The sequence below is a fragment of the Scyliorhinus torazame genome, chromosome 10 (assembly GCF_047496885.1).
Source record: "Scyliorhinus torazame isolate Kashiwa2021f chromosome 10, sScyTor2.1, whole genome shotgun sequence".
NCBI lineage: Eukaryota > Metazoa > Chordata > Chondrichthyes > Carcharhiniformes > Scyliorhinidae > Scyliorhinus > Scyliorhinus torazame.
In genome coordinates, this window is record NC_092716.1 from 45265387 (window position 1) to 45290896 (window position 25510).

Sequence of the window (25510 nt, forward strand, 5' to 3'; positions counted from 1 at the left end):
TATGAATCAAAATCACCACCCTTGCCCGAGCCCTACCGTCACAGCCCAATTAAATGCCTGCCTCACCCACCCCTTCTGCAACCTGATCTGGTCCCTTTCTCCCAAATGAGTCTCCTGCAAAAATACCACATTAGCCTTCAAACTTTTCCGGTGAGTGGATACCCTCAATCTTTCACTGGGACACCCACCCCCCTTACAATCAGGAAAGCATCCAAATTGGGAGCCTACCCCACCGACCCGAGTCAGCCATTTCCATCAAAAGAAGTTATCCAGCAACTCCTGAGAGAGTACAGGCACAAGGTCCACCTAATATGGCTACCAAACCCACCAGCAAGACAAAGAAAAATGTGTAATCACCAGCAGCAAACTAACCCTACCCCCAACCCCACCCCACTAAGTCCCCACCCTCAAACAACACCACACCCAAAGGTACCAATAACAGCAAACCCCCTCTCTACTAACCAAACCCCAAACAAAACGAAAACACTTTATTATTCAAAAACACTCATTATTCCGAACCAAACCAATATAATGAGCTGCAGCTACCCCACCACTTTGTTCTATTAGCTAGCAAACTCTTTGGCTAACATGGCGGCCCCCATCCAGGGTGAAAGAAAACACCACTGCCCAGACCAAAGACGCAAAGTAGAACAAAACCCTTTCAAATATAATATTCCAACTGGGAGATTTATATTCCCCGTAACAACTATAGTGCAAAGAACATCACCGCTCGTAACATTAAGCCCACACAATCATCCAGCAAATGAAACAGTCATTCCACTCCAGAACAAAGAAATACAAACATGTACAAGAACCCGACCAACTCTCCACACCTACTTACCCACCCCCAACAACAGAAAATCTCACAAAAACACAATCCACTCGAACCGAGACCATATTTTTTCACAAAGACATCCGAATCCTCTGAAGCATCGAAATAATAGTCCTTCATTTCAAAAGTCACTTGGAGCCGCGCGGGCTACACCACCGCAAACCAAACTCCACTCTTGTACAGGGCGGCTTTGGCCTTGTTAAACGCCACTCGCTTCTTTGCCAGTTCCGCTCCAACGTCCCAGTAAAGCCTGATGGCGTGGCCTTCCCACTTATATCCCTGATACTCCTTAGCCCATTCCAGGACCAGTTCCTTCTCCCGGGATCTATGGAACTGTACAATAACAGCCCGTGGTGGTTCCTGGGGCTGAGGCTTCTGTTGGAGTGTCCGATGGGCTCAAGCCAGCTCTGGAGGGGACGTGAATCCACCCTCTCCCACGATCTTCCCAAACATCCCAGAAATGTGTTCTGTGGGAGTTGGGCCTTCCATAGCTTCCAGCGACCTCACCATTCTGAATTCAGCCTCCTAGAGCAGTTCTCTAGATCATCCACCTTGGCTCTCAGTGCTTTACTTACACTGGTCATCAGGGTGATCTCGCGAAAAGTCTCACGAGATTTAACGGAGTCTCGCGAGATGTTGTGATCTGGATCTTGCTCTCACTGGGCGAGATCCATGTAGGCATATTTAAATGAGCAACTAGGCACATTTAAATATACATTTGCCGGATTCACCTGGGGTTCGAGATTCACTGGCCACGCTAAGGAGACCTCACCAGGGCACCGTTTAGTACTGGTCCACACAAACATGGACCAGTCATAACAGCACCTTGGGGGGGGGGGGATTTCCTAGGCCATTGGAGACCGTCGGGTAGTCAGGAAAAGGGCAGGGTGGTACCGTGGCACTCCCACAGGCACTTGGGCACCTTGGCACTGCCAGTCTGGAACCTTGGCACTGCCACCTGGGTGCCCAGATGAGAATGCTAGGTTGGCAGGGGCACTTCCCCAGTCTCAGGCTGGCAGTGCCATGGGTCGGGCCCAGGGGTCCTTGCCCATAAGAGAAGGGGGGGGTTGATAAGCCCGGAGGAGGTAAGTTGGGCGAAGTGGGGGGGAGACATGGCTGAAGGCTGTGGTGAGGTTGCAGAGTGGGGGCCGAAAGATCCATCCCGATCTCCGAGTAGCCTTCCTGCACTGGCGAGCTGAGTCGTCAGTGCAGGAAATTACATAATGGCGGTCTCGAGGGGCGTTCGTCGCCAAGGCCAAAAAAATTAATTTTGCAGAAATGTTGTGCACTCGACAGACGGACTTATAAATTGCTTTTATATTTGTAGCAAGTGAACCTGTACTTTATGAACTGTTTGAAAATTGGATTAAATGAGAGTTCCGCCTTTTACTGACACTAGTCACCTCAGAAGTGTAAATTTTAAAGCTGTGCTTCCAACAATTTAATTCGCAGCTTGTGGTAGTATGTATTAGGGGTCATGTGGGACTGGAAGCCCTAATGTCATTGGCTGACAGATCCCGGGTCCTGGTTGGCCGTTGACATCTAGCTCCGCCCTGAAGGCGGAGTATAAGAAGCCCGAATCCTCCCCCGCAGGCCATTCTACTATCGAGCTGCGGGGGAACAGACACGCTTAATAAAGCCTCATCGACTTCACTCTATTCGTCTCACGGAGTCTTTGTGTGCTACAATTTATTAAGCATGCCTAAAAAGGACTATGGAGCTCAGGATCATCCCGGAATGCCTGAGGATCAGCCCCCACGCAGTGAACGCGGCAGCAGCCTTCAAGCACTTGCAGACTTGTTTTGAGGCCTACCTCAGAACGGCCACCGGCCGGGTCACAGAAGACCAAAAACTACAGGTCCTGCACTCGAGGTTAAGCACGGAGATTTTCTCCCTCATCGAAGACGCGGAGGATTTCCAGACGGCGTTCGCAGCACTGAAAAGTCTCTATGTCCGCCCAGTTAACCAAATCTACGCTCGCGATGAGACGGCAAAGTCCCGGAGAATCGATGGACGAATTCTACGCCGCGCTGCTGATTTTGGGACGAGCCTGCAGCTGCCCTTCGGTGAACGCAAATGAACACACGGACATGTTAATGCGCGATGCTTTTGTGGCAGGTATGAATTCCTCCCAAATCCGCCAAAGACTTCGAGAAAGAGAGTCGCTAGGACTCTCAGAGGCACGGGCCTGAGCAGCCTCCCTAGACGTGGCCGCGCGTAATACCCGACTGCGCGGCAGCCCATTGGGCTCCGTACGTACCCGTCGCGACAAACCACCCCCCCCCCCCCCGGACACCCCACAGGTTTGCACGGTCCAAACGCCAAGTCGCACCGGGGGCGCCCGCTGCTATTTCTGCAGCCAGGCGAAACACCCCCGGCAGCGCTGCCCGGCCCACGCAGCAATCTGCAAGAGCTGCGGGAAAAAGGGCCATTTCGCGGTTGTGTGCCGGTCCCGCGAGGTCGCCGCTGTCCCGGGAGAACAGGGAGCCCTGCAAGCCATTTACGCTCCCCAACCCCCCCAGTGCCCCATGTACGACCCGCAGGCGCAGCCGCTCTGGGTCCCGACCACCGCGGTCCCGGGAGAACAGGGAGCCCTGCACGCCGCTTATGCTCCCCAACCCCCCCCCCCCCGCGTCCCCACGTATGACCCGCCGGCGTTACCAATTTGGGTCCCGACCACCGCTGTCCACAGAGATGAGGGAGCCCCGCGCGGTCCTAACGCTCCCCAACCCCCCCCCAGCGCCCCATGTGCGACCCGCAGACGCCGCCATTTTGGGTCCCAGCCACCATGAGGGGAGGAAGGGCGCCGCCATCTTGGACCACCCCAGACCTGTACGACGCGTGGGGGCGGCCATTTTGTCCACCCCCGCCGCCATCTTGTGACCCCCAGCCATGTGCGATGTATGGGGCAGCCATTTTGTTCATCCCCGACGCCATCTTGGACGGCAACAACGGACCCCAGTGTCGACGGCTCCACGGGGTTCTAGGAAGACGCTCCACTACTACAACCACGTCTCGCTTCAATTACGCTCGATCAAGCTCGGCCCCGGACACTCCAGACGACGACGACAACGGTGCTAATAAACGGGCACGAGACACCATGCCTAGTCGACTCCGGGAGCACGGAGAGCTTTATCCACCCCGACACGGTAAGACGCTGTTCCTTAACCACCTATCCCAGCGCTGTGCGACATTGGAGGCATTACCTGGCCGGCAGGAGATTCACTCTCCTCACTGACCAACGGTCGGTAGCCTTCATGTTCGATAGTGCACAGCGGGGCAAAATAAAAACGACAAAATCTTAAGGTGGAGGATCGAGCTCTCCACCTTCAACTATGAGATTTTGTATCGTCCCGGAAAGCTGAACGAGCCGTCCGATGCCCTATCCCGCGGCACATGTGCCAACGCACAAATTAACCGCCTCCAAACCCTGCACGAGGATCTCTGCCTCCCGGGGGTCACTCGGTTTTTCCACTTTATCAAGTTCCGCAATCTCCCATACTCTTTAGAGGAGGTCCGTACAGTCACAAGGGACTGCCACATCTGCGCGGAATGCAAACCGCATTTTTTCAGGCCGGATGGTGCGCACCTGATTAAGGCTTCCCGCCCCTTTGAACGCCTTAGTCTGGATTTCAAAGGGCCCCTCCCCTCCACCGACCGCAACACATACTTCCTTAATGTGGTGGACGAATACTCCCGCTTCCCATTCGCCATTCCCTGCTCTGACATGACCGCGGCCACAGTCATTAAAGCCCTGAACACCATCTTCACACTGTTCGGTTGCCCCGCATACGTCCACAGCGACAGGGGGTCCTCTTTCATGAGTGACGAGCTGCGCCAGTTCCTGCTCAGCAAGGGCATAGCCTCAAGCAGGACGACCAGCTACAACCCTCGGGGGAACGGGCAAGTAGAGAGGGAGAACGGCACGGTCTGGAAGACCGTCCTACTGGCCCTACGGTCCAGGGACCTCCCAGTTTCACGGTGGCAGGAGGTCCTCCCGGACGCTCTCCACTCCATCCGGTCGCTATTATGTACGAGCACTAATCAAACGCCGCATGAGCGTCTCCTTGTCTTCCCTAGGAGGTCCTCCTCTGGAACGTCGCTGCCGACCTGGCTGGCGGCCCCAGGACCCATCTTGCTCCGAAAGCATGTGCTGTGCGGGCACACAAGGCGGACCCGTTGGTCGAAAGGGTTCACCTCCTCCACGCGAACCCGCAGTACGCTTACGTGGAGTACCCCGACGGCCGACAGGACACGGTCTCCCTGCGGGATCTGGCGCCCGCCGGCAACACACACCCCCCCCGACACCATTCACCCAACCCCCCCCTTCCTGCCACCGCCGCACCCCGCGACCGCCCCCTTCCCAGGAGGATCGGTTCCCCTCCCCTCAGGCCCGACCAAGAATAAAGCCCAAGCTGAAACTGTAAGGCTCGCGGAGACGACAACACCGGTACAAGCACCACCACCACCACCGGGGCCGAGGCGATCGACACGGACGACCAGACCGCCCGACCGACTCGTGGCGTCGATCTAAATCAATATATGGACTTTTCACAAGAACATTTTGCTTTTCTCCCGATACCTTCTGTAAATAGTTGAAACAGGACAAAATTGTACATACTGTATTGCCATATGAATGTTTTCCTCCCAGGACCAGCCCTGTAAACCCTTACCACCATGCGAAGCATCACCCCGCCGGGTTCATTTTTGACAAGGGGTGAATGTGGTAGTATGTATTAGGGGTCATGTGGGACTGGAAGCCCTAATGTCATTGGCTGACAGATCCCGGGTCCTGGTTGGCCGTTGACCTCTAGCTCCGCCCTGAAGGCGGAATATAAGAAGCCGGAGTCCTCCCCCGCAGGCCATTCTACTATCGAGCTGCGGGGGAACAGACACGCTTAATAAAGCCTCATCGACTTCACTCTATTCGTCTCACGGAGTCTTTGTGCGCTACACAGCTTAAACATTACATGAAAGAGAAGTTCCCAAACCCCTCCTCCTTATTGTTCTATGACTAGGAATGTTCCCCCACCCACCTCACTTTGATTTTACTTGTAAATTGCAGGTTGCTCAAGTTCCATTCTGTGATTTCTGGGAAGCCCCTTGTGGTACAATGAAAGGTTTTGTGTGATGTAAGCCCTTTCATTCAAAATTTCCACCCACATTGCACATAGTGCTCATTTTTGACAAATGAATACAATTTCTGTCAATATTGTCATTTGAAAATCTAGATCACAAAAGTATCAGAACCAAAATGTTTTTCCTCTGCATCTATACGTGGATTCCAGTCAATGTTTCATCAACAGCATAATTTACGGTGATTTCAAAAACAGTTTTTTTTTAAGTCAAAGTCCAGGAAACAGTGAATTTCTCTAAATTACTGAAGTGTTCTGTGGAAGTCAACTATTTTCTTTCATATTCTGTTTTCTTGAAAGCATGATGTTATTATTTAGATGCCCTTAAAATGTTGATCCTTCAATAATGGCTCTGATTAGCTATCTTTGCCTTCTATAGATCTATTATAGACTTTGTTGTATCCTTGATGTCTGGAGCAACGTTGCATAAGGTGGACATGTTAGTAGAAGCTGTTGTGTGTGGCCAAGATAGATAGGCAAACCAAGGTCATGTAGCTTTGACAAAGGGTCATCTGAACTCGAAAAGTTAGCTCTTTTCTCTCCCGACAGATGCTGCCAGACCTCCAGAGATTTTCCAGCATTTTCTCTCTTTGGGTCCAAAGCTGATACGGTTGCACCAAGCATTTCAGATTCCAGTAGCGTCCTTTAACAGGTGAGATCAGTCCAGAGTTAGTAATTATATTCATGTAGCTCCTCATTTTACACTGAAAAATTACATACTTGCAGAAACCTTCCTTTCCCTCCATGGCCATGAGTATGTTTCATGCTCACTGTACATCGAGTAGCTCTTTAGCCGATGGAATGACACAAAGTATGAACTAATGCTTTCGTATATTCACTGCCATGGAATGTCCTCCAGTCTAACCATCCATCACCAGCTCTGGCTGGACCCACACAAAGAACTATCTGCTGCTTTCATCAACTAAACCTGCTCATTATACCAGGATCATCCTGGAAAGCATTGGTGATCCCAGCTTTTTGTAGTAACTGGAAAAAGGAACCAGTCGAGAACAAACAGAGCTTACTTCTTAACACAGCAGTATGTACACAAGGAACCTGGTTGAAAGTCACCGGTCCTTTCCCTCTGTTGGCCGCTGACCATATATATATAATGTATCTCCGTCCCATAGTTAGCGGGGGAGTTCATAATCCTGGAACTATACGGAGAATATTAGCAAGCTTTCCCAGCGTGTCCTGTGTGGATTATTACACCCCTCCTCCTCCACCCTTCCCCCAACTCCCAAATCCGAAGACCCCCTCAGGGACGGATGAGGATAACAAAGAATACGGGAAGACGAAGACATTTGAAGAACTGACAACAAAGGGAGAACCGAAGAATCTAGCACTGCCCCGACAGGCGGAGGGTGAAGGAGGTGCTTCGGTCGGGGCACATTGACTCCCACCGGAGAAACCGGAGTGGCCGGCATAGACCGAGCCCGAGAACAGTGTTTGCAGTCGGATCACGTGGCTGGGCCACGCGTCGGAGTCAGAGATCTCAGAGGTCTGGGACTCCATATTGGGATCTGACCAACACACAGCCAGACATCTCGGTATCCCTAGGAGAAGAAAACGGGACTGAGTGCATAAGCCGCAACAGCAGTGGGACCAGCCAAGCTGGGGGTCGAGGTCCCCCGAGGCAACGCCTGAACAGCCAGCCGGAGTATAGACAATGAACGACAAAGAGCAGATGGAAAATCAGACGGTCAAAATGTAACGGCTGACAGAGAAAGGACCCATGACTTTCAACCGTGACTTACAATTGGGTCCCTTGTGTACATAATATTGTGCTTGGGCCCAAAGGTGATCGAGATGACATTTCATGAGTCGGTGTTGCACACAGATTTCATACGAAATGGGACCGATCTGACGAACACCGATCCCTGGAAACTAATGAGGACCCAAACCAAAGTTGCGACCACTGATCTCTTGGTCAGGTGCGATACAGCGTAGGGGACGATGCCCATCAGGGCAATGCCCTTGTTTTTCTTGCGAGCGGCATACTTTTGTGCTGATATCGGGAATCATCTGTGGTAGTCACCACTGTTGTATTATAGCGTATATACTGCACTGCATACGAGGGTATTACGGTAAGGCTTCTGTACTGCAGGTACGGGGGTAGATCCCTGCCTGCTGGCTCCGCCCATTTCGGCAGCAGCTGTAGGAGGCCACACATCTCTGTGTAATAAAGCCTCGATTACTCTCTACTCTCGTCTCATCGTAATTGATAGTGCATCAGCATCAAACTGAGTCCAACTGAGTCCAAAGACGGCAACCCATAAACAGTTTGGCTGGAGCAACCCCCTGAAATAACATTAGGAGTGGTGCCTATGAGAAGAGAAAATGAGCCAGCCCGGTCTGCTTTTTCAAATCCTGCTGCACCATCTGCACGGTGCGTTCCGCCAGGTCATTCGAAGCTGGACGATAGGGTGACGTGATGGATGCCATTCATCTGGGCGAAAGCGGCAAACTCCTCACTGGTAGCTGAGGCCCCATTGTCTGTTACCAGGACCTCTGGCAACCCATGTGTGTGAGCCTTTGCAGTATCCAGTGTCTTCCGCCGTTTCTTGATATCCTGTGGAGTGAATCAAATTGTCTGAAGACTGACGAGGACGCCAAGACGGATCATCCATTCGGCACTTCTAGCTGAAGTTCTGGGCTCCTCCATCAGTGAGGATGGGGATATTTGTGGAGCGTCCTCCCCCAGTGCGTTGTTTAATTGTCCACCACCATTCATAGCTGAATGTGGCAGCACTGCAGAGCTCAGATCTGATCTGTTAGTTGTTGCATTGCTTAGCTCGGTCTATTACGTGCTGCTTATGCTGTTGGCCACGCAAGTAGTCCTGTTATGTAGCTTCACGAAGTTGACCCTCATTTTTAAGTATGCCGGTGATACTCCTGGCATTCCCTCCTGCACTCTTCATTGAACCAGGTTTGATCCCCTGGCTGGGTGGTAATGGTAGAGTGGGGGATATGCAGGCCATGAGGTTGCAGATTGTGGTTGAGTACAATTCTGCTGCTGCTGGTGACCCACAGCGCCTCATTGATGCCCAGTTTTAGCTGCTAGATTTGTTCAAAGACTATCCCATTTAGCACGGTGGTAGTGCCACACAACACGATAGAGGGCACGATTCAATGGATTTTAAACTAAGTCTGCCTTTGAGCACATTTGACAGGATATTTCTGGCAGCTGCAGTGTCAAGAATCACCCCACTAGCGAATGGCACTTTGCCGTTTATTTTGGTCTCGGGGAGTTTCTCCCCCCGAGGAAGCACTTAGCGATATTTCTTGCTGCCAAACTGATCTCGCCAGCAGGAACGGCTGTTCATAGTTTGGGGCACCATTTTGTGTGACAGCCTCATCTTTCCCCCTCCCCTCCCTTTCTGGCCACCCCCCCTCACCCACAACCTTGTCCCTGGGAACCCTTCTTGCCCTCCCCTCCAATTGGCAAGCCCCCTCTCCACCGGGCCCAACCACTGGCAGTACCAACCTGGCACCTGGGCACCCTGACACTGCCAGCCCAGCACCCTGGCAGTGCACCTGGCATCCTGACAGGATTTGTTTTGGGGGGGTTGGGAGACACAGCCTGCGCCTTGACCTTGAATAAAGTAAATATTTGAGAATGGAATAAAATCAAGATTAAAGAAGCTTCGATAAAATAAAGGATGAAGAATGGGAGGAGAGAGGAACTGATAAGAGTGCAGCTGCCCAAAGGGGTTTTGATATGGGAATTAGCTTAGAAGCAAGGTAAATAGATATTTACTTAAGTGAAGTGGGGAACAATAAAGTGTAGAATTTTAAGTGTTCAAACTGCAGAAGAGATGAGTAGTAGTGTAGATCTGTACTGACAGGAGAGGTGGAGAGGAGAAATAAGAGAAGTTGGAAAAGCAGTAATGGTCACATCCACACCCAGCTGCAGAATTCTCAGCTACAAGCTGCTGATTTCAAATTCTCGTCGCACCCACCCCATATGTTCCCAGGGAAGGACTGCACAGCAATTGCCTGGGAAGTTCAAACTTCCAATGGGCAATTGCTCTGCACTGGAAACAATCCAAATATGTGATTTAAGTCGCAAACTTCAAGTGGTTCTGACTGTCTTACAGTCATAGTTACCCAGAAAAAGGGCAGCACGGTGGCACAGTGGTTAGCACTGCTGCCTCACGGCGCCGAGGTCCCAGGTGTGATCCCGGCTCTGGGTCACTGTCCATGGAGTTTGCACATTCTCCCCGTGTTTGCGTGGGTTTCACTCCCATGACCCAAAGATGTGCAGGGTCGGTGGATTGGCCACACTAAATTGCTCCTTAATTGGAAAAAATTAATTGGGTACTCTAAATTTCTTTTTTTAAATAGTTACCCAGAAAAAGTTAGAAAAAACTGAAACCACTTCAAGCTTCTGGGTAACTATAGTACAGATCCACCTTAACCTAAGGGGCTGGTTTAGCACAGTGGGCTAAATAGCTGGCTTGCAATACAGAACAATGCCAGCAACATGGGTTCAATTCCTGTGCCGGCCTCCCCAAACAGGCACCAGAATGTGGCGACTAGGGGCTTTTCACAGTAACTTCATTGAAGCCTACTTGTGACAATAAGCGATTATTATTATTATAACCACCCGGGACACCCCGTCAGCACTCCCTCACCTCCTCCCAATACCTCCATGACCCCGCACCAGACTCACCCCACTGCCCCCCTATTTACTCCCCCCCACAAGCCGGTCCTCGTCAACCCAACCTGTTGAAAATCCCCCCTGTCCTAGCCGAGCCCAATCTGACTTGATTGACACTCGAGCAGAAGGTATGGGCCATCGTAACCATGTTTAAGCAGAAGTGAGACTATATCCACTTTTAGAGAAAGGGAAGGCAAGGCTACCACATGACAAGGATAAAAATATTAACCCAGCTGGGTCAGTAACGTTGTGACAGGAAGCTGTCCTGCCGGTAAGCCGAAGACAACCTCCAGTAAATTTTGGATCGTTAGCAAACTCCACAGAATAAACATGATCAAATCTAAAATTGCCACAAATCAATCTTGCTAAAAGCTTAACAGCAGGTATGGCATCAGTAAATATAGAGCAGGATTTTGTGATTAAGTCAGAAAACAATGTGAATTTGTACCACTGTCAAATAATCACCAGCTAGCTGAAGCTGAAGAGAACATTAGTGGAGCAGGAGCAGTGAGACACAGAGACATTCAATTGAAATCTCAGCTACATGTGCACCTGTTTCCAATGAATGGAGGCTGAAATGACCCAATGATGCTACACATTCCATTTTCTATCATTGCCACATTATTCACGCTGGATGTAATTTATCTTCATGTAAAATGGTTGTGGTAAACCACTGTTGTACTTATATTAGAAGATGTGCAGTAGAAGCTGCACTATAGGTTCGCCTGTGGCCCCTGCCTGCTGGCTCCGCCCAGGAGGCAGGGTATAAATATGCATATCCTCCAGCTCGGAGCCATTTTGCCAGCTGCTGTGGGAGGCCACACATCTGATACCAATAAAGCCTCAGTTTGGATTCAACTTTCGCCTTTAGTCAAATTGATCGTGCCTCAATTTATTGGTATCGGTTTTGAAGGCTGGACCTCCGTATTAAACCAGATCGCCTGCAGCTGGATCCGCACTCAAGCGACGTCAGAAAGGACTACCAGCACTGGCTAGCTGGCTTTGAAGCGAATATCAATGAGGCGCCGACCCCTGTTCCGGAGGCTCAGAAGATCCAGATCTTATACTCCAGGCTGAGCTCCAAAGTCTTCCCGCTGATCCAAGACTCACCAAACTATGCTGAAGCCATGACCTGACTCAAGGACAATTATGAGCAAAAGACAGACACACTCTTCGCCAGGCACGCACTCGCCACTCGTTCTCAACTACCGGGTGAGTCCACAGAAAACTTCTGGAGGGCCTTAATCCCACTAGTTCGGGACTGTGACTGCCAGGACGTTACAGCTAAGGAACACTCAGACCTCCTTATGAGGGACGCCTTTGTGACTGGAATTGGGTCAGATATCATACGTCAGCAGCTCCTAGAAGGGGCCATGCGTGACCTCACAGAGACTAAAGTGCTAGCGCTCTCCATGACGGTCGCCCTGTGCAACGTCCAGTCCTACGCCCCCAAACGTGCGGCACACCCCTCCTACGCTTCATGGACCTCACAGGCAGCCGCCCCAGCGGGGGCACTGCCCAGCCAATACGCCTACGCTATACACCAGCCAGCAAACCCCGGGGAGCCCCGATACTACTTTTGCGGCCAGCAAAAGCACCCCCGCCAACGCTGCCCGGCCCGCGCTGCCCTTTGTAAAGCCTGCGGGAAGAAGGGCCACTTCGCCGCGGTGTGCCAGGCCCGCTCAGTGGCCGCAATCGCCCCCACCTCCCCCAGTCACGGACAATGGGCGCCGCCATCTTCTCCTCTTCCCCAGACCATGTGCGATCAGTGGGCGTCGCCATCTTCCCCTCCGCGCAACACGTGCATTTCATGGGCGCCACCATCTTGCTCCACCCCCCGCAACGTGCATTCCATTTTGTAACCCCCAAGATCTACGGGTGCCGCCATCCTGTCTACCCGTCAGCACATGGACACCACCAGCGTTCCAAGATCTGAACTCAACGGCCGCCCCATTACCCGACGACCAACCAAGGCCCGTCTCCATGTCACTCGACCACTCTCGCCCGCATAACCTGACCAACGCATCCACCAGCGTGAAAGATCGACGGCCATGCGACCTCGTGCCTGCTGGACTCCGGGAGCACCGAGAGCTTTATACACCCGGATACGATAAGGCTCTGCTCCCTCACGATACACCCCGCCAATCAAAAAATCTCCCTGGCCTCCGGATCCCATTGTGTAGCGATCCGGGGGCACTGTACGGTCACGCTCGCGGTCCAGGGCGTAGAATTCCACGGCTTCCGCCTCTATGTTCCCCCTAACCTCTGCGCTGCACTTATCCTCGGCCTGGATTTCCAGTGCAACATCCAGAGCCTAACCCTTAAATTCGGCGGACCCTTACCACCCCTTTCTGTGTGCGGTCTAGTGACCCTAAAGGTCGACCCACATTCCCTCTTTGCTAATCTAACTCCAGATTGCAAACCCGTCGCCACCAGGAGCAGACGGTACAGCACCCAGGATAAGACCTTCATCAGGTTCAAAGTCCAGCGGTTGCTTCGGGAAGGCATCATCGAGGCCAGCAACAGCTCCTGGAGAGCTCAAGTGGTAGTGGTTAAATCTGGGAGAAACACCGCATGGTCATGTACTACAGCCAGACCATCAACAGGTACACGCAGCACGACGCGTACCCCCTCCCACACATATCTGACATGGTTAACCAGATTGCACAGTAACGGGTCTTCTCAATGGTGGACCTGAAATCTGCCTACCACCAGCTCCCCATCCATAAATCGGACCGCCCATACACCGCCTTCGAGGCAGACGGCCGTCTATATCACTTCCTTAGGGTCCCCTTCGGCATCACTAATGGGGTCTCGGTCTTCCAAAGGGAGATGGACCGAATGGTCGACCGGTACGGTTTGTGGGCCACGTTTCCGTACCTAGACAATGTCACCATCTGCGGCCATGATCAGCAGGACCACGACGCCAATCTTGCTAAATTTCTCTGCACCGCTACTCTCCTAAACCTCACTTACAACAAGGAGAAGTGTGTGTTCAGCACGAACCGCTTAGCCATCCTCGGCTATGTGGTCCAGAACAGAGTTCTCGGGCCCGATCCCGACCGCATGCGCCCCCTCATGGAGCTCCCCCTCCCCAACTGCCCCATGGCCCTCAGACGCTGCCTGGGGTTCTTTTCATATTACGCGCAGTGGGTCCTAAACTATGCGGACATGGCCCACCCACTCATACAGTCCACCCAGTTTCCCCTGACGGCCGTGGCCCAACAGGTCTTCGCCCGTATCAGAGCTGATATTGCCAAGGCCACAATGCACGCTGTAGATGAAACGCTGCCCTTCCAAGTAGAAAGCGACGCATCAGACGTCGCCCTTGCCGCCACCCTCAATCAGGCAGGCAGGCCCGTGGCATTCTTTTCCCGCACCCTTCACGCCTCTGAAATTCAGCACTCATCCTTCGAAAAAGAGGCCCAAGCTATCGTTGAAGCTGTGCGGCATTTGAGGCATTACCTGGCCAGCAGGAGATTCACTCTCCTCACTGACCAACGGTCGGTAGCCTTTATGTTCAACAACACACAGTGGGGCAAGATCAAAAATGATAAAATCTTGCGGTGGAGAATCGAGCTGTCCACCTATAATTACGAGATTAGGTATCACCCTGGCAAACTCAACGAGCCCCCAGACGCCCTATCCCGAGGTACATGTGCCAGTGCACAGTTAGACCGACTCCGGACCCTGCACGACAGCCTTTGTCACCCAGGGGTCACACGGTTGTAGCACTTCATTAAGGAACAAAATTTGCCCTACTCCGTCGAGGAAGTAAGGACAGTCACCAGGTCTGTGCGGAGTGCAAACCGCACTCTGCACAGTGCCTGGTGAAGGCCTCCCACCCCTTTGAACGCCTCAGCATGGACTTCAAAGGCCCCCTCACCTCCACCGATCGTCACACATATTTCCTCAGTGTAATCGACGAATACTCCAGGTTCCCCTTCGCCATCCCTTGCCCCGACATGACGTCTGCCACCGTCATTAAAGCCCTCAATTCAATCTTCACTGTTCGGTTTCCCCGCCTACATCCACAATGACAGGGGATCCTCATTCACGAGTGATGAGCTGCATCAGTTCCTGCTCAGCAGGGGTATCGCCTCCAGCAGAACAACAAGCTACAACCCCTGGTGAAACGGACAGGTAGAAAGGGAGAATGGGAAGGTCTCGAGGGCCGTCCAGCTGGCCCTACGGTCCAGAAATCTCCCGGCCTCCCGCTGGCAAGAGGTCCTCCCTGATGCACTACATTCCATTCGCTCGTTACTCTGCACTGTCACTAACAATACATCACACGAACGTCTTTTGCCTTCCCCAGGAAGTCCACATAGAGTCATAGAATTTACAGTGCAGAAGAAGGCCATTCGGCCCATCGAGTCTGCACCGGCTCTTGGAAAGAGCACCCTACCCAATGTCAACACCTCCACCCTATCCCCATAACCCAGTAACCCCACCCAACACTAAGGGCAATTTTGGACACTATGGGCAATTTAGCATGGCCAATCCACCTAACCCGCACATCTTTGGACTGTGGGAGGAAACCGGAGCACCCGGAGGAAACCCACGCACACACGGGGAGGATGTGCAGACTCCGCACATCCGGGTTGTCGCTCCCGACTTGGCTCACAGCTCTGGGAACCATGCTTCTCTGTAAACATGTGCGACTCCACAAGGCGGACCCGTTGGTGGAGAGGGTACACTTGCTCCACGCAAACCCCCCAGTACGCCTACGTGGCGTTCCCCGACGACCACCAGGATACTGTCTCCCTCAGGGACCTAGCACCAGCAGGTTCCACCCCCACACCACCCCCGTCGCCCCCGGCGCCACCCTCACCTCCCTTGTCGCTCACAACACCACCACCCCCAGGACCGTCCGTCCTCCCCTGCCCACGCCCATCGATTAAGAAGATTTTGACACGCTCCCGGAGTCACCTTCGACCAGGTCAGCACCAACATCGCCGTCACTACTTCGTCGCTCTCAATGGACCATCAAGGCCCCGGACCGGCTGATGCTCTGACCGGTCCACCGGACGCCAAGAGATTGGTCTGTAAATATTAAAATCATGATTGTATATAGTTATCCACCACCCCCGCCGGACTCAATTTTAACAGGGGGTGAATGTGGTAAACCACTGTTGTACTTATATTAGAGGATGTACGGTAGAACCTGCACTACAGGTTCGCCTGTGGCCCCTGCCTGCTGGCTCCTCCCAGGAGGCGGGGTATAAATATGTGTGTCCTCCAGCTCGCAGCCATTTCGCCAGCTGCTGTGGGAGGCCACACATCTGATACCAATAAAGCCTCAGTTTGGATTCAACTTTCGTCTTTAGTCAAATTGATCGTGCCTCAATGGTCACGCATTGTTGCCACACAAAATATACCTTTAAAGGGTTTCATTTCTTAATTAATTTAAATATGTTTTGCTCACAGCTAGCCAGTGCTTGGCTTTTCTGGTGTTGTTCCTACCCTCCATTTATTCAAGACCACAATGAGTTTGCATCATTTAGTGGAAGAAAGGAAATATATAATGGAGAAAGGCTAAGAAGATGATGATACTGAGCAGTACTCTCCATGAAAGATACACTGACTAACATGCTCCTAGCTCCACCTGGCCACAAAACTGCAGTGCCATTAAGTCAAGTGAGTGTTTTAACCCCATGTACAGTTCCATCACAAAACACCCTTTTTAATCTGCTGCCAAGAAGTAGAATATTTCAGAAATTGTGAATAGGGTTTTGTTCCTGTGTACAGAAGTGAAATCTTGTGAGTTTAGATTGACGACATGACCACAATCTGCAACGAGAGCCCTGCCAGTTTCCAAAATAACTTGATCCACTTAGTTACCGTAGTAAATGTTTCCAAAACATCCTTTTTATTCTGAAATCAAAGCAGAAAATTTCAGAACTCTCATAACATCTGAAGCTGCATCACTTCAAAGTCAAGAGTCAAAGTCAGCGTTTTCCCTCTGCAAACTGCTTACTTTAAACCAATTTTCTGGAAGTCACAGCAATGATGGAATAGTTTAAAAAAATACACAATTCTGAGGTTTATGTTTTTTGCTCGTAACTATGGCATTGATGTCTGGAGCTTTCTGCCACAACTGTCATGACTTTTCCTCAGATGTCCTCACTGGGTAACTGAAGGATTTCTACCATTCAGTTACCAGCAGCACTTTGCGATTACTGGAACTCAGTAGACATTTAAGTTAAAACTTCTCAGGTGCAAATAAGAATTGTTTTATTTGTCTTCTATTGATTACAGTTTGAAAGTCATTTAAAAGGCAATTCGTAGACAATTTGAAGCTTTCAAAGAATCACAGAAATTATCTTCTTGCTTAGGCAAACAGCTCGACAATAACTTTAAAAGTCAAAGTCTGAAAATGAAATATGAATACAGGGAGACAGTGAATTGAAAAAGAGAGAGAGAGCTAATCATCAGCTTCAAACCAACAAAACCTAGCCTACCAATCTACCGAAACCTACCTACAAAATGGCGGAACGAAACTCTTCAGTTATACTGTTTGATATCTGTCTTAAGCAATCTAATCACACCCCAATATAATCCTAATTGGTTTGGGTTAGATTCAAACACATCTGATTTGACGGCAAGCCGTCCATCTTCAATATGTAACATTACTTCTAATTGTTGCGTATCTGCATACTTGTGTATGTTAAAGAATGCAATATGGTGCTTTATCAAGGCCAGCAAAAACTGGTTTTATGCTGGCTTGGCTATTGTAACAATGGAGATTTCATGTTATCTTGTCATGCAATGCTGGACAATGACTTGGAAAATGTAAATCAAACTGTCTGTTTTAATCTAGTAAAGTGAATTATGCTGCTTCTATGAAATTGTTATGTTTTGAGAATGTTGAAATCAAATATATTTGATTTGATGTTTTATAAACTGTCCATTTGTAAAAAAAACAGTATAGTCTAGAATGTTTCAGCCTGTATAAGTTATGGAATGTGATTCAGGTTGTAATCACTAATGGCCCGAAAAGAGAACAATAGAGCCTTTAAGTTACTGGGCTCTTGTCACCTCGTTGCCATGGATTCAGCCCTTGTCCTTGGAGAAATGTAGTTATAAGTGTTTGTCTTATCAGTCTTCTGTGCTACTTTAAAACTATGTACCTAAAAGTTGTGTTGGAGAAAATGATTAAATGAATTTGCAGAATATGTGTTTTTAATCCTTAATTTAAAACTGGGGCTTAATATTTACGCTTAAACATCTATCTTTTACCTATATTAGGTGTATTAGAAATACCTGGCTTCTACAGTAACAGACCATTTCCATTCTCACGGCCTCCTCTGGTGCCTCTGTCATCTCAAATCCCCTAGCTTTAGATCTGAATGTTCCCCAGGAACACTAGTCCTTGCCATCCAATGCTGAGTCGGGTTTGACAGTCTCACGGTGTACAGGTCACTCCCATGCTACCAGATAGCAGAAACAATTCCAAATCTCTCTTCTCGAGGACAATTAGGAAGTCGTATTAAATGGCTGATAGTGTAAAATGGGTGATTTGAAACAAACTATCTAATATATGGCCCACTAGGTTTTCCTTTTCACTGAAGTCTATGGAAGGAAATTCGAGAGGTGCATATAGTAAAGCAATATTTGCAATTATTAGCTGGAAGTATATTGCTATTTTCATAGAGTCCCTGAGAATGTGTCCATTTTTGCAAGGGGTCCCAGTGCATCAGTATTAGCTGTTTTCCAAGAGTATGTCAATATTAGCACAGAGATTGATTGATTGATTTATTGTCATATGTGCCAAAGTGCAGTGAAAAGTATTTTTTTGCAGCCAATGGAATGTACAGACTACATACACAGTAAACAGAATGCATAATCAACAAAGTACATCGACAAATTGTACATCGACAAACAGTGATTGGTTACAGTGCAGAACAAGGGGTCAAACAAAGCAAATACATGAGCAAGAGCAGCATAGGGCGTCGTGAATAGTGTTCTTACAGGGAATAGATCAGTCCGAGGGAGAGCTCGTGGGGAAGAAGCTGTTCCTATGTCTGGGATGTGCGGGTCTTCAGTCTTCTGTATCTTCGGCCTGATGGAAGGGTCTGGAAGAGGGCAAAGAGGGTATCTGACAATACTCTCTGCCTTCCTGAGGCAGCGGGAGGTGTAGACAGAATCAATGTGTGGGAGGCAAGCTTGTGTGATGCGTTGGGCTGAGTTCACCACACTCTGCAGTTTCTTGAGATCTTGGACCGAGCAGTTGCCATACCAAGCTGTAATGCAGCCGGATAGGATGCTCTCTATCACACAACTGTAGACGTTTGTGAGAGTTGATGCAGACATGCCAAATTTCTTTAGCTTCCGTAGGAAGTAGAGATGATGTTGGGCTTTCTTGACTGTTGCATCAACGTGAGTGGACCAGGACAGACTGTTAGTGATGGTGAGCCCCAGGAACTTAAAGCTATCGACCATCTCCACTTCGGAGCCATTGATGTAGATGGGGGTATGTGTCATGCTACGCTTCCTGAAGTCGATGATCAGTTCCTTGGTTCTGCTGACATTTAGAGGGAGATTGTTTTCGGTACAGCATGCAGCAAAGTGATCTGTCTCCCTTCTGTAGTCTGATTTGTCGTTGTTTGAGGTACGACCCACCACAGTCGTATCATCCGCAAACTTATAGATCTAATTGGAGTTAAATCTTGCCACACAGTCGTGTGTGTAAGACCATAAGACCATAAGACATAGAAGCAGAGAGTGTGCTCCAACATACAATCATGGCTGATATTTTCCTCATCCCTATTCTGCCTTCTCCCCATAATCCTGATCCCCTTATTAATCAAGAATCTATCTATCTCTGTCTTAAAGGCACTCAGTGATTTGGCCTCCACAGTCTTCTGCGGCAAAAAGTTCCACAGATTTCACCACCTTTTGGCTGAAGAAATTCCTCCTCATCTCTGTGTTAAAGGATCGTCCCTTTAGTCTGAGATTGTGTCCTCTGGTTCTAGTTTTCCCACAAGTGGAAACATCCTCTCCACGTCCACTCTATCCAGGCCACGTTTTTCACATCCAACAGTAGATCAAACAGGATCAGTTAACGTGATTGGCGAGATGTGCATCGAAGACCTGGTTTTTCGTTGATATGATTTTGGCTGAGGACACAGGATGAGAGTTTATCATAGGAGCGAAAGGTGTGAGTCACTTTAGCGTCTGTACACTTCAGACAGCGCTGCGACTAAGGATGAATGCAAATGGCAACGAGATGAAGTGGAGGAGTTATCAGATGAAATGAAAAAAAAGGTCAAGGTGGAGGAAGAGAAAAAAGATGGGGGAAAGGAAGAGCCAATAGGAATTCCAGAATTCTGGTTGACAGTCTTCAAAAATGTGGATTTGCTCAGTGACATGGCACAGGAGCATGATGAGCCTATCTTAAAGCATTTACAAGATTTAAAGGTGAAATTTTCAGGTCCGGGACAGCCAATGAGTTTTATTCTGGAGTTTAAGTTTGAGCCAAATGAGTACTTTACAAATGAAGCAGTGACAAAAACATAGATGGAGTCGCAGCTTGAGTCAGACTTTTACTTCTTTGATGAACATAGAACATAGAAAATACAGCACAGAACAGGCCCTTCGGCCCACGATGTTGTGCCGAACCTTTGTCCTAGATTAATCATAGATTATCATTGAATTTACAGTGCAGAAGGAGGCCATTCGGCCCTTTGAGTCTGCACCGGCTCTTGGAAAGAGCACCCTACCCAAACTCAACACCTCCACCCAACACCAAGGGCAATTTGGACATTAAGGGCAATTTATCATTGGCCAATTCACCTAACCCGCACATCTTTGGACTGTGGGAGGAAACCGGAGCACCCGGAGGAAACCCACGCAGACACGGGGAGGACGTGCAGACTCCGCACAGACAATGACCCAAGCCGGAATCGAACCTGGGACCATGGAGCTGTGAAGCAATTGTGCTATCCACAATGCTACCGTGCTGCCCTTAAGAACAAATAAATCTACACTATATCATTTTACCGTAATCCATGTACCTATCCAATAGCTGCTTGAAGGTCCCTAATGTTTTCGACTCAACTACTTCCACAGGCAGTGCATTCCATGCCCCCACTACTCTCTGGGTAAAGAACCTACCTCTGATATCCCTCCTATATCTTCCACCTTTCACCTTAAATTTATGTCCCCTTGTAATGGTTTGTTCCACCCGGGGAAAAAGTCTCTGACTGTCTATCTATTCCCCTGATCATCTTATAAACCTCTATCAAGTCGCCCCTCATCCTTCTCCGCTCTAATGAGAAAAGGCCTAACACCCTCAACCTTTCCTCGTAAGACCTACTCTCCATTCCAGGCAACATCCTGGTAAATCTTCTTTGCACCTTTTCCAGAGCTTCCACATCCTTCCTAAAATGAGGCGACCAGAACTGTACACAGTACTCCAAATGTGGCCTTACCAAAGTTTTGTACAGCTGCATCATCACCTCACGGCTCTTAAATTCAATCCCTCTGTTAATGAACGCGAGCACACCATAGGCCTTCTTCACAGCTCTATCCACTTGAGTGGCAACTTTCAAAGATGTATGAACATAGACCCCAAGATCTCTCTGCTCCTCCACATTGCCAAGAACTCTACCGTTAACCCTGTATTCCGCATTCATATTTGTCCTTCCAAAATGGACAACCTCACACTTTTCATGGTTAAACTCCATCTGCCACTTCTCAGCCCAGCTCTGCATCCTATCTATGTCTCTTTGCAGCCGACAACAGCCCTCCTTACTATCCACAACTCCACCAATCTTCGTATCATCTGCAAATTTACTGACCCACCCTTCAACTCCCTCATCCAAGCCATTAATGAAAATCACAAACAGCAGAGGACCCAGAACTGATCCCTGCGGTACGCCACTGGTAACTGGGATCCAGGCTGAATATTTGCCATCCACCACCACTCTCTGACTTCTATCGGTTAGCCAGTTCGTTATCCAACTGGCCAAATTTCCCACTATCCCATGCCTCCTTACTTTCTGCATAAGCCTACCATGGGGAACTTTATCAAATGCCTTACTAAAATCCATGTACACTACATCCACTGCTTTACCTTCATCCACATGCTTGGTCACCTCCTCAAAGAATTCAATAAGATTTGTAAGGCAAGACCTACCCCTCACAAATCCGTGCTGACTATCCCTAATCAAGCAGTGTCTTTCCAGATGCTCAGAAATCCTATCCTTCAGTACCCTTTCCATTACTTTGCCTACCACCGAAGTAAGACTAACTGGCCTGTAAGTCCCAGGGTTATCCCTAGTTCCTTTTTTGAACAGGGGCACGACATTCGCCACTCTCCAATCCCCTGGTACCACCCCTGTTGACAGTGAGGACGAAAAGATCATTGCCAACGGCTCTGCAATTTCATCTCTTGCTTCCCATAGAATCCTTGGATATATCCCGTCAGGCCCGGGGGACTTGTCTATCCTCAAGTTTTTCAAAATGCCCAACACATCTTCCTTCCTAACAAGTGTTTCCTCGAGCTTACCAATCTGTTTCACACTGTCCTCTCCAACAATATCGCCCCTCTCATTTGTAAATACAGAAGAAAAGTACTCGTTCAAGACCTCTCCTATCTCTTCAGACTCAATACACAATCTCCCGCTACTGTCCTTGATCGGACCTACCCTCGCTCTAGTCATTCTCATATTTCTCACATATGTGTAAAAGGCCTTGGGGTTTTCCTTGATCCTACCCGCCAAAGATTGTTCATGCCCTCTCTTAGCTCTCCTAATCCCTTTCTTCAGTTCCCTCCTGGCTATCTTGTATCCCTCCAATGCCCTGTCTGAACCTTGTTTCCTCAGCCTTACATAAGTCACCTTTTTCCTCTTAACAAGACATTCAACCTCTCTTGTCAACCATGGTTCCCTCACTCGACCATCTCTTCCCTGCCTGACAGGGACATACATATCAAGGACACGTAGCACCTGTTCCTTGAACAAGTTCCACATTTCACTTGTGTCCTTCCCTGACAGCCTATGTTCCCAATTTATGCACTTCAATTCTTGTCTGACAACATCGTATTTACCCTTCCCACAATTGTAAACCTTGCCCTGTTGCACGTACCTATCCCTCTCCATTACTAAAGTGAAAGTCACAGAATTGTGGTCACTATCTCCAAAATGCTCCTCCACTAACAAATCTATCACTTGCCCTGGTTCATTACCCAGTACTAAATCCAATATTGCCCCTCCTCTGGTCGGACAATCTACATACTGTGTTAGAAAAGCTTCCTGGACACACTGCACAAACACCACCCCATCCAAACTATTTGATCTAAAGAGTTTCCACTCAATATTTGGGAAGTTAAAGTCGCCCATGACTACTACCCTATGACTTCTGCACCTTTCCAAAATCTGTTTCCCAATCTGTTCCTCCACATCTCTGTTACTATTGGGGGGCCTATAGAAAACTCCTAACAAGGTGACTGCTCCTTTCCTATTTCGGACTTCAACCCATACTACCTCAATTGGGTGATACTCCTCGAACTGCCTTTCTGCAGCTGTTATACTATCTCTAATTAATAATGCCATCCCCCCCACCTCTTTTACCACCCTCCCTAATCTTATTGAAACATCTATAACCAGGGACCTCCAACAACCATTTCTGCCCCTCTTCTATCCAAGTTTCCGTGATGGCCACCACATCGTAGTCCCAAGTACCGATCCATGCCTTAAGTTCACCCACCTTATTCCTGATGCTTCTTGCGTTGAAGTATACACACTTCAACCCATCTCCGTGCCTGCAAGTACTCTCCTTTGTCAGTGTTCCCTTCGCCACTGCCTCATTACACGCTTTGGCGTCCTGAATATCGGCTACCTTAGTTGCTGGATTACAAATCCGGTTCCCATTCCCCTGCCAAATTAGTTTAAACCCTCCCGAAGAGTACTAGAAAACCTCCCTCCCAGGATATTGGTGCCCCTCTGGTTCAGATGCAACCCGTCCTGCTTGTACAGGTCCCACCTTCCCCAGAATGCGCTCCAATTATCCAAATACCTGAAGCCCTCCCTCCTACACCATTCCTGCAGCCACGTGTTCAACTGCACTCTCTCCCTATTCCTAGCCTCGCTATCACGTGGCACCGGCAACAAACCAGAGATGACAACTCTGTCTGTCCTGGCTTTCAACTTCCAGCCTAACTCCCTAAACTTGTTTATTACCTCCACACCCCTTTTCCTACCTATGTCGTTGGTACCAATGTGCACCACGACTTCTGGCTGCTCCCCCTCCCCCTTAAGGATCCTGAAGACACGATCCGAGACATCCCTGGCCCTGGCACCCGGGAGGCAACATACCTTCCGGGAGTCTCGCTCGCGACCACAGAATCTCCTATCTATTCCCCTAACCATTGAATCTCCTGCATCTATTGCTTTTCTATTCTCCCCCTTCCCTTCTGAGCCCCAGAGCCAGACTCAGTGCCAGAGACCTGGCCGCTAGGGCCTTCCCCCGGTAGGTCATCCCCCCCAACAGCATCCAAAACGGTATACTTGTTTTGAAGGGGAACGGCCACGAGGGATCCCTGCACTGTCTGCCTGTTTGTTTTTTTCCCACTGACTGTAACCCAGCTATTCTTGTCCTGTACCTTGGGTGTGGTTACCTCCCTGTAACTCTTCTCAATCACCCCCTTTGCCTCCCGGATGATCCGAAGTTCATCCAGCTTCAGCTCCAGTTCCCTAACACGGTCTTTGAGGAGTTGAACCGGCAGATCGACTGGAAGAAAGGAAAAAACATCACATTGGAAACCATGAAAACAAAGCAGACGTGTAAGGATCGGGGTACTGGTAGAACAGTTACAAAAACTGTACCAAATGTCTCTTTCTTTAATTTTTCTAGTCCTCCTGAAGTTCCAGAGCATGGCGAGTTGGATGAAGGTTCTACAGCAAGACTCGTTGCTGACTTTGATATTGGTCACTTCTTGCATGAACATATAATTCCACAAGCAGTGTTATACTTCAGAGGAGAAGCTTTTATAATAATAATTGGTTATTGTCACAAGGAGGCTTCAATGAAGTTACTGTGAAAAGCCCCTAGCCATCACATTCCGGCGCCTGTTCGGGGAGGCTGGTACGGGAATTGAACCCGCGCTGCAGGCCTCGTTCTACATTACAAGCCAGCTGTTTAGCCCACTGTACTAAACCAGCCCCATTTTACAAGTGATAATGATGATTACGATGATGATGATTACGACGATAATGATTACGATGAGGGATGTGAAGAATCACATAATGAGCCAGAAGAGGAAGGCTATGAAAGTCTATTTAGTTTATTTGGCATTAGTGACAAGGTGATAACAAGCAGCATCCAATCTGTGCAGGACAATGATGAGTGTGAAAGTTCGAAGATGGAGTGTGCAGAGGCTGAAAGTGAGATTGCAACAGCAGACAAATTAGCTGAGAGCAAATTAACTGCAAACAGCCAACTGGGAACTGAAGAAATAATCCCCATTCTGGAGAAATTGGCTCCAGAGAAGTACGATGAATTATCCTGTGCCCGTGAAATGGTTCCTGCAGAGGATTCCCCAGTACTCGAGGTCAGTCCATCAAAAAACATGCAGGAAGAACAGATCTTCGTGCAGTTCTCCAACAAAAGACGGAGCATGGTATTGTTTTATCAGATAAAGGTGAGCCACCAATTGAGACGAAAGCACAAAGTGAAGAAGTAATGCCAAATGTTGAGGACATTGATCCAGCTAAGATACCAGAATTCGAGGGTTTGCAGATCATTCCTGAAGTCGTAAACTTGCCTGCAACTGCAAGAGCATCCAAAAGTATGCCCCAACTCGATGCCTCACCAGTTGATGGGCATGCGATACAGCGCTCGAGCACAACCACCATGGATCAACCAAAACTCCTCAAT

General features: G+C 49.2%; 1 pseudogene; it reads left to right on the forward strand.

Annotated features, from left to right (window-relative positions):
* Window positions 1-18468: 18468 nt before the first annotated feature.
* Window positions 18469-25316, forward strand: LOC140430218 (nucleosome assembly protein 1-like 1; annotated as a pseudogene).
* The last annotated feature ends 194 nt before the right edge of the window (window positions 25317-25510 follow it).